The sequence below is a fragment of the Stomoxys calcitrans genome, chromosome 5, assembly GCF_963082655.1.
Source record: "Stomoxys calcitrans chromosome 5, idStoCalc2.1, whole genome shotgun sequence".
Classification (NCBI taxonomy): Eukaryota; Metazoa; Arthropoda; class Insecta; order Diptera; family Muscidae; genus Stomoxys; species Stomoxys calcitrans.
The window spans coordinates 58,879,141-58,899,402 of record NC_081556.1 but is presented as its reverse complement, the minus strand read 5'-3'; the positions used below and the strand labels follow the sequence as shown (position 1 = coordinate 58,899,402).

At 36.6% G+C, this 20,262-nt stretch overlaps 1 protein-coding gene across 31 annotated transcripts in view; it reads left to right on the top strand.

Moving 5' to 3' along the window:
• LOC106087979 (microtubule-actin cross-linking factor 1) overlaps nucleotides 1-20,262 on the top strand; it is a 332,047-nt gene that overhangs the window by 127,671 nt on the left and 184,114 nt on the right. The window lies entirely within an intron of this gene.

Sequence of the window (20,262 nt, the reverse complement as noted above, 5' to 3'; positions counted from 1 at the left end):
TCAGTTGACATATAAAAACCGAATTTGGGGTATAAAAATCTTTTCAGTCTAGCGGTATTTTCAGTTAAGCGATTTTTCACTTAAGCGAATTCAATTGCATTGAATAACACCAAAGGTAAATGGTTCTCTCCAACAAGTTTCACTTAAGCGGAATTTTTCATAAAAGCGTATAACAATAATGCGGTTTCGACTGTATATATTCTCGATTCTTTTGACATTCTGTCCGGCCGTCCGTCCGTCGAAATCACGATAGTATTCGAACGAATTAAGATATCCATTTAAAATTTTACACAAATAATTCTTATTGTTGTAGGTTGTTGGCGTTAGCAATAAGGCCATCACGATTAACAACATCCACACCAAATCCCACACTTTATTGTGATGCAAAAGGCATGAATTTTTTTCCTACAATTTCTTCATTTTATTTTTAACTTCTCGAAATATCGTTCTGCGATGCTGTTAAAGACAAATAAAGGGCTATCTTTTAAGTGCACTCGAATTTAAATCATGTATTATTTGATATTTAAAAAAAAACCTTCATATAAATGTTGGCCGAGGTTCCGGTTTAAATGATCTATTCGCAAGTTTGAATTTTGCTTCACTGTCGTGGATGTGAAAGTAAAGTGAGCATCTTCGCTAATCACAATTGTTCTATAGTAACAATAACAGTGAATTTCCATCGAGCTTTTGTCATAGAGCACGAAGTTTGATAATAAATGTCAACGATTTGTAGTCCTTGTTCATGTGTTAGTTTCTCCATGATAAAATGGCAGAGTACTCTGTACACTTTTCACTTTCATAAATGACATTTGCACACAAAAAACTTAACTCATAAAAAATCACCTTTAATGCAAGTTATTAACCGTCTTCCAAGTCGATCTTACCGTGTTTTAAAGTACATAGGTCAATCCCTTACGATATTCTAAAAAATGGTCCATATCGTGTCGTATAAGGAGTGAAGCTCACACAAAGTGCTGCCACATCAAACTACCACATTTTTTTTTTTGGTTGAAAATATTTCTTATTGATCCAAATGAGAAAAATGTATGGAAGTAGTGTAGATTGCAGAGTCCATTCGATTTTGCACGACATGATTACTTTTTCCCTCAACTATTGCTCTGAGTCGGTCAAAAAACATGTTGTAAGCAGTATATGAATGTAATCTGCCGGTATTTTGACTCGTTCCTGTTCATGGCTTTTTTTCAGCGCATTCATACTGGCAAATTTTTTAGTCCTAACATCGCTCTCTTACATGACCTCAATAGAAAATTCCATCTGTTTGGCACCTGGCGTATTACACTGCCACAGTGCAAACGAAATTAAGTACGGAACATGATTTTTAAGCGATTCTTGGTTTGCAAGTGCTTTATGTGACGTTGCTTAGTCTTGTTGGTCTATGACCGAAAAATTGACTGCCCACGGCTCCAAAGCAGTCGCATTTACTTTAATTTTTAGGGTACATGGGTGCATACTAACTTTTGTGAGCCAGTGTATATTTTTGAACGTCTTGTCTTTCGAAAGCACACACTCTTTCCAACATTTCGGCCTTCTAATAGCCTAAAAGCGTTAAATCGCACGATCTAGGTGGCCAATTGAACGGTGCCGAACGTGAAATAAAATGTACACCAAATTCGCCTCTCAATAAGCCCATTGTTGCGCGAACTGTGTGGCATGTGGCACCGTCTTGTTGAAACCACATGTCATGCAAGTTCAGCTCTTACATAGAAAGCAAAAGGTAGCTTTCTATGTAATGTATGTAGCTCTTGCAATGCTTCTGTCGGATCTTCGCTCCAAATGGGCTTAGTTGTGAAAAAAGAAAAAATTTAACAATTTGCAAGCGTTGTTAGTTTGTAAAACAATGCATGGTTAATTTATAGACCAAACTGAAGTTATTAGACAGTGTTTAAAGTGTTGCCAAAAAGATAACAGCTAAAAAATCAGCCTTTATTTGTGCCGAATATGTTTCAGATCGGTCTATATTTGGATATAGCTCACGATTTAATGTTTTAAACCCATTAAATCCGCACTTGATACCTGAATTCGCAGAAATTTGGCACTAGATCCCGTTTAAAGCAACGACACCTTTGCTGAGTATGGCTCAGATCGGACAGTATTTGGGTATGTCGCCTATAGAGACTGGTCTCGCGATTAACGATCTTCCCTATTATTCGCGTATTAATTACCCGCTTGTGCCGCAATTTTTTACACCAAGACCCCTTCAAAGCATTCCAGAATATGGTGCAGATCGGACAATATTTGGATATATCTTTCATGTAGAGCGATCTCCTGATTTACGGTTTGGAATTCATAAAAGACCCAATTATTACACGAGTTTGGTCCACATCACACCGTATTTTGATATAGCTGCCATGGATTCATAAATGTTGCATTTTTCATTAGATTTTGATTAATATATGTATATGAAAAATGCCTTCTTACTTGTTTGATAGCCACATAGCCACTTCGGTTTGTATTACTTTGAATAGAGTTTTAACGTTTTATGGTGCAATACACAAACATAGCCGGTTGTGATTTTCCAGCCAAATATAACGCAATCACATTATTACTCTTATACTGCATCACTAATAAGTTTCTTTTTATTAAATAAACTCAGAAGGAAATGCTTGCTCTTGTAAACAATATAATGGGCTATCAATGAAGCATATATCATGTAGTTGTAGTTTGATAGATATACCAGTGAGAACTTGGTAACATTTCGTGTCAGCTATCTATATGTGTGTTATGGGAGTTGTAATCTAGCCGATTTATTTAAACTTTAATATGGGATAGTAGATTTATGATATTGAATGCCATAAAAATGCGATCCAGGCTCGTCTGGCTACTAAGAAGGTATAGCCAAACAAAAAAAAATCTGACACACACGACACACCCTTGGTAGACGTTTTGGTGTTGGTTCAATTCGTCATCAATATCTTAATGCTTCCGTATGTTTTTTCGTCCACTTGCTTAGAGTTGATAGTTTGTTCATTTGTCCTATATGTACTCCAACTCATGTTCATATTTAACCCATGTTGCCGCCAAAAGCTAGTTTCTGAAACCATGTCCACCATAGGATAAGGGGTATACTCATTTCGTCATTCTGTTTGTAACTTCTCGAAATATTCGTCTCAGACCCCATAAAATATATATAATCTTGATCGTCATGACATTTTATGTCGATCTAGCCGTGTCCGTCCGTCTATCCGTCCGAAGGAGTAAAGCTAGCCGCTTGAGATTTTGCACGAATACTTCTTATTACTGTAGGTCGGTTGGGATTGTAAATGGACTATCGGTCCATGTTTTGATATAGCTGCCATATAAACCTATCTGGGGTCTTGACTTCTTGAGCCTCTAGAAGGCGCAATTCTTATCTGATTTGGCTGAAATTTTGTATAACTTGTTTTTTGTAAGACTGTGCCAAGTTTGGTTCAAATCGGTCCATAACCTAATATAGCTGCCATATAAATCGATCTTGAATCTTGACTTCTTGAGCGACTAGACGACACAATTCTTATCCGATTTGGTTGACATTTTGCACGAGATGTTTTGTTATGATTTTCAACAACTGTGCCAAGTATGGGTGAAATCGGTGCATAACCTGATATAGCTGTCATATAATCCGATCTGAGGTCTTGACATCTTAAGAGTTTAGTGAGCGCAAATCCTATCCGATTTCGCTGAAATTTTGCATGACGTGTTTCGTTAGGACTTGCAACAACTGTGCAGTTTATGTTTCAAATCGGTTCATAACCTTATATAGCTGCCATATAAACCGATCTGAGATCTTGACTTCTTGTTTTGAATTTATTTCAATTAGCAGAAAACACTTAAAATTGACATCTATTTTACAGATACTGTCAAAGAACTTTAAAACTGCATTTCTCAACCTGTTTGTGATTCCCCTTCCCACAATATCAGCAGCTTGCTATAACTTCTAAACACAATGTTTGCCTTTTTGCAACTCCAGTGTGCTCCAGTGGTAAGGTTCGTTTAATCAATTCACACCATGCGGACAGACGATGATGACGTAGGTACGTGTCTGTGGACATTCAGTGGTTATTTTATGCGAGTGAAATCATTTAACACAATTTCACCTTCTTTCATTTTTGTTATTGTTACTCTACTTTTTTGTTTTTTTGTTGTTGGTTTTGTTGCTTGTTTTATTTATTTATGGCTTATTTGTTGTTGTTTTTTCTGCACGTTTTAATTTATTTGCACTGAAACAAAATTTGATAAAAGCAGCAAAAACAAAACAAAAACCAAAAACATTTCAAATGAAAACCCACTACTCGCTCATTTGTTGCCCTCCTCCAATAAGAACATCAAATCAAAACGTATGCTTATCACTAAAATGGTAAGCGAACCAAGTTAGTTGACTTAAACCTTCCAGTTGTGGGGTGAGGGTGGGAGCTAGCTTGTGGTAGTAACAAATCACTGCCGTGTCGTTGACGTCGTATCAAACGACCTTGCTACCTTTATAGTAAAACGAAAAAAAAAAATAATAATATTTACTTATTATTATTATTATTTTTTTTTTTGTGATATATTCACTATTAAAGACTAGCAACAACAATGCGGACGACGGAGTAACTAATTGGCTATTATCACAAAAGTATGCTAAACAACCCGTTTCGCTGGATAAATATCACATGAGAATGGACTTGGTTGCGATACCGCACATACTTGTGGTGACATGTAAAAAAATAAGCTCAGTTTAGCTCAACCAAGCGGGGAACGTCTCATGTCCATTTAATGGGATTATTAGCATGAAAAGATTAATTTCCCTTGTCGAGCGCGATACTTCATTGTTCATGTCTTTGCATAATTTTAGAATGATATAACAATTTATGCTAATTATTTATAACACACACACATACAGGTTAAAACAAAAACAAAAACTAAGGCAGTTTGTGATTTCTACTGGCAGATGCCTCAGATAATAACAATCCAACTGGGATTCTGTTTTTTCCGAATTTATTTTAAAATCACTCCACTACCCGCATACATTGGGCTCGATATTGGGTTTCACTTTTAGAAGAATTTAGAAGGGGAATCAATGACGCGATACTTTTGATTTCTAATGAGCCAAGTAAACACTATCAAGTTTTCATTTAATTTGTATTGCAGTTATACGATATATATTTAGAGCTTTCTTATCTTAATTGCGGAAATCGATTTGTATCGTATTTCACTTTAACTATTAATTTGCTCTCGCTGATCAAAGTAAGCGCATTTTTTTCGTTGTATGTCTTAGTTAATATGTTGTTTTGTTTTTAATTTCAATTTAAAGTGGTTCTTATACACATTCATAATTTTCTAATTTTATATCGAATTTCTTTATCCATATTTTAATTTGACATGTTCTCGTTATTATTCCATAAGCGTAGCTTAGGGGTCAGACTAAAAGCCATATCACATGGAGTGGATAAGTGGATTGACTAGGCTAATTTGAAAACGTCACAACAGTTGGATCCAAATTCCAACGAAAATGGACAGTCCATTTGGGGTTAAAATTGCCTTAAGACAAATGCATTGCGAACCCCCCAATTTTGTAAAATCACCCCAAAATGTTTTGTTGTTGTTGGGGTATAATTTTATGAAATACTAGGATATAATACTACGATTGTAAACGATCAAACTTTGTTGCCAGAATTCAAATTCGGTTTTCTAGATTATCTGTTGTATTCGGACTAGGCTTCTTCGCAAAAGTCGATTCATTTATTTTTTGAAAATTGATTTACGTGTACACATCATTTGCACGGAAAGTGTGCGCATTTAATACCATTTCCCGCTCCGAATTTGATTGACCCTTATATACTCTCCACCAAGGATTTGTTATTTTCTTTGAACTACATACATTTACAAACTGGAACTAAAATTTTATTCACATCAGATAAGAATTGCACTCCCCAGGTTCCAGACAAGCCAGCTCTGGAGATTGGTTTTTATAGTCATAATAAAAGTCAATATGTAGAAAAATTGAGCCTTTAGATGCCGAGGAAGTCAAATCGGAAGATCGACTAACATGAATGCTATCTAAATATGAGACGATTTGGGTCGTCAACTGTTCTTCATCATTAGGAAGCATTTGTTTAAAATTTCAAGCAGTTAGCACTACACTGTAAAAATTTACACTAATATTCGAGTCGTCATTTCATTGTTGAGAGTTTAAAAATAAAATAAACAAAATACCCAGTAACTCCAAATTGAAAATTTTTTTCCAAACAATTTTCCCCGAACTTCAAATGTTGAAATTGGTTCTCATGTTCAAAAAAATCTTTAATTTCACCTTTGCAGCTCCCATTTGCCAAAAATTTAAAATTCGCTGGCCCTTTGTGAGTGCTGGATCGCATTCACTTAGCGATTTGTCTTTTTTTTACTTCTTGGTTAAAAAATGCATATTAATTTAACAATGTATATGGGGGCTACAGATTATCTGGTGGTGGGCTAGCCGCCTCCGGGATCCCTAGCTACTCCTATGCTTCCCATATAAACCGATCTTCCTATTGGCATTTCAAGGCCCCAAGAAGCTTAAATTTATGGCTGATTTGGCATAAATGTTGTACATAAAGTAAACACATCCCCTTCATTTGTGTGCATTTTCAGTAGAATCCAGGGTGATGGGTTCCCAAGATTCGGCCCAGCCGAACTTAGCACGTTTTTATTTGTTTCATTAAATATTGTATCCGTTACAATAAAAAAATTAAATTTGGTTTTGAAATTCTGGGAGGGTTAAACAGTACAACTCACTATTCCTAATTTCTGCGAAATCCGACAATAGATGCGTCTTTTATGAGGTCAAGACCCTAAATTAGAACATCGGTCTTTGTGGCAGCCATATCCAAATATGATCCCAATATGATCCCTTTTCAATAACTTAAGCTGCGTATAAAAGAAATACGGATCTGTGCAAAATTTCAGCTCAATATCTCAATTTTTGAATGGGGTAGGTTGATTACACCAGACATACACGCAGACGGACGGACTGAGACACGACCATCGTTAAATCGTCTTGGAATTTTTACGGTGATCCAGAATGTCTGTTTGCGCTTTATTTTTTTGGTCTTAAAATCTTATTGAGATTCCATTGCAGGATATTGTCCGGCTTTAGACCATTGTTTGATGTTTTCTATTGAAAGACTAGCATAGCAAAAAACAGTGTGCTGTAGTTTGAAGCATTTGACTGGCTATCGATGTGTTGACTGGCTATCGATCCGACCATATCTGGATATAGGCCCCCATATTGACCGATCTCTCGATGGAAGGTCTTTCACTCATAAATGGTTTATTTATAACCCGATTTAGCAGAAACTTGGTACAGTGAATTGTGTTAGACCCCTACAGATCCTTTAATTTATCACCCTATTTGGCTGAAATTTTGTACACCCATAAATGGTTTATTTATTACCCGATTTAGCAGAAACTTGGTACAGTGAATTGTGTTAGACCCCTACAGATCCTTTAATTTATCACCCTATTTGGCTGAAATTTTGTACAGTGAGTTATATTGGACTCCTCGAGGTCCGTATCGAGTTTGGTCCTGAAGTGACCATATTTCTGCTATGGGTTTATAAATGGTGTTTGTTTTTATTCGCCATTAAAATGGCTCAACGTAGCGCAGAGGTTAGCATGTCCGCCCAAGACATTGAACGCCTGGATTCGAATGCTGGCGAGAACATCATATTAAAAAGAATTTTCAGCGTAAAAATTTTCATGTAAAAACTTCTACCTAAAGAGGTGTTGCACTGCGGCAAGCCGTTCGGACTCGGCTTTAAAAAGCAGGTCCCTTAATATTGGGCATAAACTTGAATCGGACAGTACTCATTGATATGTGATGAGTTTGCCCCTGTAAGGAACAGGGAATGTTCATGGGTAAATTAGCCAATTTGCTTTTTTCACAGAATTTAGACGAAATGTGGTTAATTTACATATTAGAAGTGGTGGGTATCCAAAGTTCGACCCGGCTGAACTTTATGCGTTTTTTACTAATGTACTCTCTTTGTGTCATTAAACTGTAAGCGTTGTCGTTATTCTAAACCAACCAAAAACTAGGGATAATATTTTAGTTTCATTGCTTTCGATTCGGAACATTATGGCTAATAAATCGATTTTTAGCTGATATATAAAGTCTCGAGATACATTTTCTTTTGCTAGCAAAAATTCCTTGTATTAATCCCTTAATAAATTATCTACTGGAAGAAATTCATCAACTGCGAATGGAATATTAATTAGATGTCAGTGATGAGCCTGCCTTTTTTTTGAAGTTTCTCACCCATAATTCATAAAATTCATTGAACTGGAATTATGGCACTCCCTTGTTGTTGATTTAAAGATATTTTAAAAGCTGTCGGGTTATTTTTCACTCTTTGTTAAGAGGCAATGTCTTCATTTTTCAATAATTAATTCAAATATTTTGAATTATGACTATAATCTATGAATAGCTTTGCAGCTGTGATATGACTTAATATTCCTGTTAAAAATGTAATTAATTAAATCAAATCAGTGAAACAAAAAAAGCAACAACAAAATGTTTAGAGAACTTAAAAAAACCCCTCGGACACGCCAAGCGGTTTGTTCATAAATTTCTGCATTGTTTAACGAATTTTAATTTTGGCATTTCCTTATCCATCAACCAACCAACCAACCGCTCCACACGCTATATATATAATTTTTTTTTGAATGGTTTTTGGATGAGTTGTTGTTGAAGCTCCATTTGGCCACTTAAACCGTTATTAACATTGACCCTGAAAATGAACAGGGTTGGCTGGCTAACCAAATCAATATAAAGTCACACACGCTTACACAGCGATAATAAAAATACAAAAAAAAAATCAAAATTATGAATTAAACCTGGAGAGTAAAATTAGCATGACAATACTACAAGTTGCATATTTACGATAAAAATAAATTTAGCGTTGCCAATTCGCTTAAGTGATGTGAATTTCCATAACGATAAATTTGTGCACATGAGCTCACTCTCTCCATTGTAGATGGACGGTCGGAAGGACAGACAAGCAGTCCGACATGCATCTATAACTAGAATAAAAAAACACACTACACCAAAGTTCAATAAACAAGCCAATGACTTTGTTTAAACAAATAAAATGTTTTTCCACTAGTTATTATATGAAAAACAAGATAAACAAATAAATTAAGAAGAAATCAATAGCAAATGTGATGTCAACAACATAGCGACAACTGCAAACTAGAAGCCGGTCATGCAGCATTTAAATTTTGCACAGTGGTGTTTATATTTATGACACAATATGTTAGTGAATGTTCTCATTTAGTAGGAGTAAAAAATAGAGTCCTCCACCCATTTGTACAGAAGGCGATGTACCTTTTATTGCCATAAATATTGTAGTTCCAATTGGCTCTAGAAGGTATAGTGAGGGATACAGAACTTCGTAGCAAATTGCGGCTCAGATCATGTATATCCACATTGCTTGGTGCACCAAGCATTGCATCAGGACGTAATGTAGTGTCCATTGATTGGTCAAACCGAAAGCATGCTTTGTCTCAGAGCACCCTTTCACTAACAGCATCCTTTGACTCCAGAAGCATTGAAGTTAAAGCTCAGTGCGGTGTCAGTGATGCACACTGGACAACAATTAGATCCGATCAAGTTTTGAGCATTTGAAAGATTTTAAAGTCCTGTCCGCTTAAGCACAGCGATCGGCTATACAAAATTGCAAATTTTGCCCATGAACATTCCACTAAGGAACAGGGGCAAACTTCTCACATATCAGTGAATGCTGTCCGATTGAAGTTAAAGCTCAATGATAAGGAGCCACCCTTTTTTTATAGCCGAGTCCGAACGGCGTGCCGCAGTGCGACACCTCTTTGGAGAAAAATTTTACATGGCATAGTACCTCACAAATGTTGCCAGCATTAGAAAGGGAAAACCACCGGTGAAAATTTTTCTGATGGTCTCGCCAGGATTCGAACTCAGGCGTTCAGCGTCATAGGCGCTACGGTGGCTTTCAATCGGCTAATACACAAACACTAATACACACTGTTGTGTACGTACACTAGAACATCCCATACATTTGATTGCCTAATAATCCTCCACGAACCTTCTAGACGGAGATTTAGATCGGGGACGAGCTTTACACCATTCTCCCCTCAAGACGAATCTTCTGGAAGAGGTAGACGAATAAAAAAATTTGTGTTTTGCCAGATTTATAAAATTCTCTTGTTGTTGTAGTAGTTTGTTGTGTTCTATCTTTCGTCTGCTTGATTCTGTTGAGTGTCAAGACCCAGGAACTCTGCGACTAAGATGAGGTGCGTCCACAAGGATCTGGTTCTGAGTCGAGTAGGTCTGGCTGTGCAGTTAAACAGGTGACGTATATTCAGCGTCCCTGGTTACAATCGGGACATACATCTTGCACGTCGGCATCAATCCTTTCTCTGTGGGAGTTGAGGCGGCTGATATTGCCGGAACGTAATTGAGCCAGAACTACTCTGGTTTGCCGGGGGAGGTCAATTTCTTCAGGTGCAATGGGAGGCGGTCGTTCTCCAAGGACTGCATCTGCTACCGCGTCTGCTGTTGTCTAGACCTGCTTGATATGACGCTGGATCTAGAGGTTCTCTCTTGTTACCCTGAACCTCATGCTCAAGATCATATAGAACTACCTTAAGGCTTCTGGGCGGAGGATATCTATCCACAAGATGATGATTTGGATGGTCTTTGCGATAACAACCCAAATGGTATTGCATAAACAGCATATAGTTATGTCTTAGCGCCGGTAGGATCTTTGTCTCCTGATGGAGGTGGTCCACATGAGAACTGAGAAGACAGCGCGTCGCAGTTGGGAGGGCGGCCTTCTGACAGATCTGAATATTATTCCAGTGCGTGTCACAAAGCTGAAGAGACCACACTGGCGCTGCATAACTTATCACAGACCAATTGCTTTGTCAAGAAGGTTTTTTTGTCTGCACCCCAAGTGCTGCCAGCAAGTGACTTGAGGACCTTGTTTCTACTCTTTACTTTATCGCAAATTGCTGTGGCATGTGGGGAGAATGTTTCAGAGCTGTCAAATGTGACGCCAAGTATTTTGGAACACTTGATGGTCGGAATCATTTCTCCATTGACCATCACAGTCACCTCAGTATTCACCTCACGCATATTTGTAGTGAACAGTGTGGCTGAAGATTTGGGGGCAGATATCTTCAGATTTCAACCTATCGCAGATGTCAATAATGGGTATGGGGCCTGATGCCATGATCGTACAATCGTCCACATATAAGACGATCCCTATGCCGTCTGGAGGGGGTGGAATGGAGGATAGGTAGAGATTAAACAGTGCTGGAGATATCACTCCACCTTGAGGAACTCCCTGTTTCACTCTACGGTGCTTCGACTTCTTATCCCTAAATTCCACAAATGACTGGCGACCAAACAGATAATTCGCGACCCAACGTTTCAGGTCTGGCTGGAGGGACGTGTTGGCGATGTCCTCAAATATTTTGGCATGGCTGACCGTGTCGAATGCCTTCGATAGGTCCAGTGCTAGTGCCGAAGACCGTCCTATCACAATTCTCTTCTATAAGCGTTGCGCATTATTCACCTGGACGAGTAGCAAATAAGTATCTTGTAATATTATTAAATACTATTCTTTAAGAGTGGCGCGTTATTCGCTCGTAAAATCTAAAAATGCACATCAAGAATAGATCATCGACAACGTAACAACTACAAAAAAACATAAGAAAAAAAATTTTCGTATTACTCGTCATATTCGTTATACTAAGTACCAATCGTCATATGATCCAAATAAGAATTCTGTTTTGCGTTGTGGAAGTTGCCCACCCAAAACAAAACATGGAAAAGCAGATTTCAATGCAAGTTCTAATGCGCCAGATATTAAAGTAAAATATAACGATTATAACGCAAAGAGTTGCGTAATAATCTTTGGGAAGAGTCGGATTGCCCAATGATGTCCTAGAAGAGTGTTTCGCAACTAATACCGGTCTTCCAGAAGATGGTTCTGTTCATCGCGGCGACGAACGCTCTTCCACAATTATGACAAATGTTTGCAGCATGAGCGCCCTACGGCTTTGAAATAATGTTCATATCTGGTTTACACTTTCAACGATTGCCAATAATCTTCCTGCAGGTGTTTAGGGCAAGGATTTCCCCTTCGCTCTTTTCACAATGTTGAAATTTCCGTCCAAGAATTTCAAGCTCCCAAAATTTCTTATTTTTCCTATTATTTCGCATTAATTTGTTGTTTAGCGGCACTGTGAAATGATCAAGTCAAAAAAGGCGTTTGTGAATTTTACATGTGATGTGAGCTTTGCATTAATTAAACGGCATTACAATGGACAAAATGTAAATATTTGAATTTTTTTTTGTTCGTTGTTGTTAAAAATATCGGTGAATAAGCCATAAATAATTTGTGAATAAAAGCAAAGCTGCTAATGAGGGGTGAGAGAAGAAGCAGTCTATGAATATGAATTATCGTTTTATTGACGTGAGGTGGCAACTAGTTTTGCTTTTCCTCACTCTAATAAGCTTTTTTTGGTGTTAATTATAGAAACTGCTGCTGCTGCTGAACAAATTCTTGAACAATTAATTAGGCAATCTATATATTTTTTTGAATTACAAATCGACCAAGGCCCTGTTCAATAGATTTACATATTAATGATTATTTCGTAATACGTTTGCTTCAATTATAAATTTGCGCAGGCGCGCACATACCATCATAATGGCCAAGCAACAAACAATAAAATGCCATTGAATCCCCGCTGTTCAATGGATTATCACATGCTGCACGGATGCGTTGCCTGCGGTTCATTAGCATAGAAATGATTCATCGCCTTTTAAAGGGAATTAGAAAATATTCAAAGACACGACAAACATTAGGTATTTAAGACATTTATGGCAATTCCCAAAAACAGGCAAGCAACCAGCAACAAACTCATGTCGATTTCTAGGGAAAAATTTTAAAACAATATCCAATTGTGATGACGATGATTAGCCGTTCAACACTCTGTTGTCAATTGTCACATTGAATTATAAACATTTTTCTAAGCTCGTAACTCATAAGCATGACTAAAAATAGCCTAATCGAAACGTAATATTTCCGTTTTCTAAATCAACGATTATTACACGGTGCATGCAAAAGAATTTTTACCTTAACAAAACAGAAAAAAACATCTGAGTGTTGTTTTGCAATAGGTTATTTAAATTGCAAATTTCAGATTAAGCGGAAATAGTGTGATGCTATGACTTCATTATGTTTATATAGAATTATTAGATATATATATGATGGCTGCATGGTTGTCTAGTTATTGGATCGATGACGAATGTTAGCGCTAAGATGAAGTTGTTTGTAAAAGAATCGTGGAAGTTTAAAGCTAACTAAATCAAAAACAAACCAACATTCAGATTTCTTCTGGATGAAATTTGGGATTTCGCCAGTTCTTTTTCTTTAGGGCTACAATATTTATTCATCTAGAACAGAATTACAAAAGTCTTGTATTTTTTTTTAATAAAGTTGTTTATCTTTGGATGCAACTATGTAAAAACTATGACTATAAGGGAGTACTTTAATGCCTAACTCTTGGAAATAATCACGTCAAAGTCTATAAGTTACAAATCCCGCGTTACAAACGATACACTCGATTTTTGATATTGCAAAAGATTATTTTATGATCTACTAGCTGAGCCGGGTCCGCTCCGCTGCGCCTTCTTTTACTTTATATGGAACAAAATTGTCCTTTAAATATTTATTTTCGATGCATATCGCTTGACAAATAATATAACAATATAAGTGCCTTTATCTGAATTCCATATGATCTTTATTGGACCACGAATTCGCTCGGAGGGTTTAATGCCATTGCCCCAAAATTGGTTATCAAATTAGTTTTCCAATCATAAATACCTTTCATTTGAGCCAGATATTAGCATGGTCGGCAAATTTTTACCCTTTGGGGGTTTTTTGGGATAGAACGGTGCCCCAAATACATGGTCCCACATTTGGATATTCGTATTCAACTCCCAAATACCTTTATTTGAGCCCCATATTGCGATGGCGAGTAAATAATTGCTGTTTGTTATCTAATTTGGGAAAGTGGTAGACCGCCAGAAAATTGGTCCCGAAAGTGGGTATCAATTTCACATGAGTTCCACATTGACATGGTCGGTAAATATGCCCGATTTAGGGATGTGGAGATGTGGAGAGTGGGGTGGTCCCACAAACACTAAGCAATGAAAAAATATCAGCTACGTGCTCTATTTTGGCCTCGAAATTAGATATCAAATTCGTTATCTAATCTCAAATACCTTTCATTTAAGCCCTTTATTGCAAAATCAGCAAATATGTCCGGTTTGGGGTATGGGCCCCAAAAACTATCAATATCGAGCTCTACTGTCTTGAAGGTCCAAATTGTCTTGGCGAGCAATAACGTCCTATTTGAGGGATTTTATGGTGTGGTGTTATGGGAGTGGGGTGGCCCCATAAAAACTTTTTCCCGAATATTGATATCAGATTCGTGCTTAACTCCCAAACACCTTTCATTTGAGCCCCATATTGATATGGACGTAAGTTTGTCCTTTTTGGGGCATGTTTTTTGGGAAGGGGCGGCCCCCCAAACACTTGGTCCCACATTTGGATGTCAGATTCGTATTTTACACTCAAATAGCTTTTTTCTAAGACCCATATTGCCATGGTCAGTAAATAAGACATGTTTGAGGGGTGTTTTGGGGAAGGGTTGGACCGCCAGAAATTTTGTCCCACATTTGGATATCTAATTCGCATTCTACTCGTAATTTGAGCCCCATATTGCCATGGTGGGTAAATATGTTTGATTTAGGGGTGTTTTGGGGGTTGAGGTGGTCCCCCAAACACTTTGTCAAACAATTGGATATCAGATACAATTTCTAAAATACCTTTCATTTGAGTGCCATATTGTCGTGATGGGTCTATATATGTATATATAGAAATTTGGATTCGAAATTTGGATACCAAATTTTTGTTTTTAGGTAAATATAAAAGAGCACACAAATTTCGCTTAAATTACTCCACTCATCTCCGAGATCTGGCGTTTCTGAAATTTAGGGTAAGGGTGAGGGTCCGCTCCCCCTTCAGATATCAAAAGATGTAGTACCCACGGGATCATTATACACCATCTGTGAATATTTCAAGAAAATCAGTTCAGCCGTTTTTGAGTCTATAAGGAACACACAAACAAACAAACACACATTGAATTTTATATATAAGATAATGTTTTTGTATAACAATAAAAGGCCTCAGGTGGGTTAAACTTGCAAACAGTTTATGTATTCAATATCATCAAAATCCACTTTATTTATAAATTTTGAAAAGTAAACTTCTACTTAACTTATACCCACTACAGTAATGCTTGCTGGTTTCACTTCACATTTACGTAGATTAGGTGAAGTGAGTGGAGTGAAGATAGTTGGTTGGTGAAATGTGGATGTGGATATTGGATTGACGTTACGGATGGAAAGAGGGTACAGATATTAATCCACCCCATGCTACTATGGACATAAACCGAAGCCGGTAATCTTCTCGTTGTGCGCTCTACATAAATTTCGCTGAGTGTATATGTCCCGCTGCAAATTTGCCCATGAACATTCCATTAAAGAATAGGGGCAAACTTCTCACATTCTCAAGATTTATGTTTAATGATAAGGGACCACCTTTCTATAGCCGAGTCCGAACGGCGTGTAATAGTGTGACACCTCCTTGGGGAGAAGTTTTTACATGACTCTATGCATAGCATAGCACTTTCTAACTTCCTTTCAGTAGTAGCCTCGTATTCTGACGCCACATCTCCCCATAGAATTTTCGTCGTCCTACCGACTGTTTCATATGCACGTTCATCGCCCACGCCCTAACATCAGACTGCGTCGCTCTCCTCTGGCCCTTACGGCCATATCGTCTGCTTTTTTATTCTCTCTTAGTTCGTTATGGCCCGGCAATAAAGCATTAATCTCCTTCTAACACTTCAGGCCCATTCTGTCCTCTATCTTAGTTGCATCCGTGTAGCATAAACTTCCAGAGGGCAATGTCAGAGTTTTGTCAATCCATGACGTTGCCGCTGGCAGCAGTGCCACGCACTCGACCTCAAGTGTTGTCTGAAGTATCCGATCCAAAACCTCTTCCATTCCATCCAGATTTTCTATTGTCACCTCGATTATACCGCGATGGTATGATCTGCTACTATCCTCTATCCATTCTCTTATCGCCTTAAGTCGTATATAGGCTATTGGTCTGATCACACTCCTGTATAACCAGTAGACTATCCTTAGATTCGTCCTGTCTACATAGTGCCCTACATCTTAGAGCCTACTCGGTGCACTTCCGCATATGACACCTGCGGATATCTGGTATTCTGGTTAAAAAATTTTAATTATGACATCAGAAATATCTTATACTTGATTACAACTTAGTGCTAATAATTATTCAGGCTATCATATAATATAAAATTTATTATAGTTCAATGAAATGCACATATAGATTCTGGTTTAAACTTATAAAAAGAAAAATAAAGACTTGGATACTATTGTATTCATTAAAAAATTGTGGTTAGGCATTGAATGCGCGACAACCAGCATACTCAATACGTTGTTTAGTCGTCTCAGTACGGAGTACTTGATTGATTCCGTACAAAAACAAGTGTATGGTGGCCAATGTTTTTAAGGCGTTTATAGACATATAATAGACTTTGATATTTTCCCATCGGTACGATAAAGACTCAGCGTGGAATGCCTTAATCCAGATTTCTCACTGCTTTCAGAGATCTATTTTGAAGACGCTGGAGTGATTTCAAAGCCGTATTGTTTTTGTGTGCGTATATTATGGCCAAATAGTTAAGATGACTTCCAATTTAACTTGGATAGATCATAAATATAGTTCGAATATCAAATTTGTTATTGAATTTATATAATCATCCCAGGCTAAATTTGACTTCAAGTGTAATCCTAAGTACTTTGTTGTGCTCACTTTCTCAAATTCTTTTCCCCCAATATTTAGGCTGAATTGCGAATTGCAAATTTACCGGCTTTTGGTCAGGTTGAGAGATTTTAATTAAAACATCGTTCAAATTTTTTGTGCGTTGGTTTTTTTTCGATTTCATCAAGACGATGTTTATTGTAGTCCCTGTTTAAAAGTATTCGTATGCGTAGTCTAGTTTCTTTACCGTTTTCCCCATTTAGATTTACGATTAATTTTACATGTTTTTGCATTATTTATATTAATATTAAACTTAGTTGTGCATAGTATAGATAATAAAATAAAATAATATAAATAATCTCACATTGAGGGATATATAGAAAGTCTTATCTTATCACTAATATCACAGAAAGTCGTTTTCGAATTATTGTGATGGAATACTGCAGCCCAGTGGTGTCTTTGACCTCTTTGGTGTTTATCGACGCTTCAAATCTTTGTCGAATTCGTTGGCTATCTAATGTGTAACACTTGGTATCACAATGGACAAGAATGTCTAAGTGAGTCTGATGGCAGACTGCCACATAAACCTAACCTAATGTATAACACTTGTTCTCTATATTCAATGGTAAAGAACTGGTTCTTAATTGTCAACTTTTTAAAGAGACTTTTTGTTAGGTGTCTTAGCTGTTTGAATTAGCGATGGTTGAACTAAGGTTCAATTGAAGAAAGCCCCCTGGGATGGGTGAAAAATCGGAACTCAGGTTCCGACAGAAAGTAGCAGATTTCGTCAAACAAGCTGGGAACTTAGGTTCCTGTTAGCAGCAGTCACGCACAATAGTTGCATTCGTCGTGCATACTTAAATGGGATTAAATGGGCCAAATAACGAGACGGAGGTTTTGGTTTCCAACGTGGTTTTATTGACGAGAGTGAGACACGGAAGTGTGTGTTGTCGTCGACGGCAAAATCCAGAAAGAGGAAGTTGGTCTTGAGTGGAGCTAGCAGGCTCCCTCATAGGAAAAGGAAGAAGAAAATTATATTGCCATCTAATTGTAACAATAGCGGTTTATATGATACATTATTCCTTTAATCGATTACAATTAAGACATTAATCTATTACATTAAAACGAACAGTTAATTCATGATTGTTTTGTAATTCATGGTTTAATTCAATTCGATTTTAACTTAGAACTAGCATTAGGAAGAAACCAAGAGAGGATGATGCGAAAAGAAATCATTAATTTAATAATGATAACATGAGAACATAAAAGGGAAGAACTATCATCAACACTTTTCATTTGATGAACAATTTTTACTTGATATTGGGAAATTTTTATATTTCATGATAGTTTTATAAATATTCAACTTAACGTCTTACTACATAATGCAAAAATGAAGGTCAATAAATAATTAAAAGTTAGAAAGTTAACTTAATGAAAAGGCAACCGTATCTTAGCCAAACAAACAAAAAAGCTTTACAAATAAAAGAGTATTTAAATATTTAAATCCTAAAAGTAGATGCTAAATTTAAAAATAGGATTTATATAAAAGAAAAAAAAGACTGAGCCTCATCTGTAAAATAATATTAAAATGAAGTCTAGGATTGAAACTCAAATCGGCAAGTTATGTCTATTTGAATACACCGGTGTAAAGATAACGTCATTAAAATAAAGTTTCGCTTCTTTGGCTCGAAGTCATTAGCAATATTTATAATGTTTTTGGTGTGCTGCAATATGATTGCGATACAGAAGGGTATATCTGTTTGCATTTTTAACACTTAAAATTTGGTTGATTTATTTGCCTCTTGCTTACTATGCAAGAGCTAGACGTTTTTTATATTGCCAATTAAGTTCAATTTATTCTCTATAGTTTTGTTAACCAATAACGACTTCTAAATGTAAATCACCTCTTCTTATACAAAACTTTATGGCACCAAGTAGTATCTTAAACAAAGAAAGTTCAATTTGCATGGCGCTGAAGTTTCAGTCAAGCTCTACCTTTGTCTGACGGCTTTTAATTAAGAAAAGTCATAAAATTTTTCCATAAATTCAATTTTGTATGAACCATGCAATCATTTGTGGTAACGACATTCAAGCTGACTAAAGCCACCGCCTCCGATCGAACGAGTGTTAATTTGTCATTTTGTTTTAAATTTTTTGTTAGTATATTTGGCAAATTTATTGCCTTGACTCCCACTTGAATTGCTTCAATTTTTTTGTCAATTGTATTAGCTTCAATTTATTCGTTTAAAAACGCCAGAAAATTTTTTATTAGTCGCAAACATTAAAAAAATATTGAGCATATATAGAAATAGCGATGATGAAGGCATGCGTATATACATACGAATATTTACGGTGTAGATAGTTCACTGTACACACGCAACTTCATGTACCTCAAGGAGCTGTTTTTTTGTTTCTGTTTTTGTGGTTATCAGTAGCATATAATTATCTTTATTTTCCTAATAGTAGAAAAACAAATGTTTATGTTTGATATAATTTTATAAAAGTGTTGTAGTGACATCATTCAAAAATTCAATTAAAAGTGAATGAAAACTGATGCGACCAAAGCTCTGGGGTTCGTTAGAACGAAATGGGAAAGAAGTTTCAATTTAAGTTTTAACGAACGAGGGTCGTACATTGGTAGGTTGTATTTATGTCGAAGAATTGCGAAAGAACCTCTATGAAATGCATACAACACACCAACTTTTCAATGGATGTGTGCAGGATGGACTTCATTTCCAGATCCAGGGTAAAAATATGGTTCTGTGCCCCGTCTGAAGTTGCGTTGATGGCTCAGAACGCTAAGACGACGCCAACTGTCCGTTATTGCCCGGCCTGGCTCAGCCGAATTTTTTAATTTCTAATTTTATTTGCTTATTAGGGGGAATATTAATTTTCTAATGATGTGTTAATTTCTCCTTCGAGGTGGGCTAATGATCGGATTGTTGTTGTTTTTGGTTTGTCCTTCGCGGCTTGAAAATACATTAGAAAATAATAATTAAAATACATTGGTTGAGTTCTACATCAAAATATGCCAAGCAAAATGGCAATCCACTTAGGATAAGATGCTCTACTTTAAACGATAATTAATAAACAATCATTATTATATGTCCCTCGTATTGAAATCCATTTGCAAATCGATATTTCATTTTTCCCATTTTGCACTAATTACACTGCTAATGATATTGTTTCTCTGTATGTGTGTGACTACGCAATACCGCTTAATTTGTTGCTATGTTTCTTTCAGTGGCAACACCAACATTGACTATACAGTCGTCATTTGTTGCTTATGTTAGTAAAGGGTGATTTTTTTGAGGTTAGGATTTTCATGCATTAGTATTTG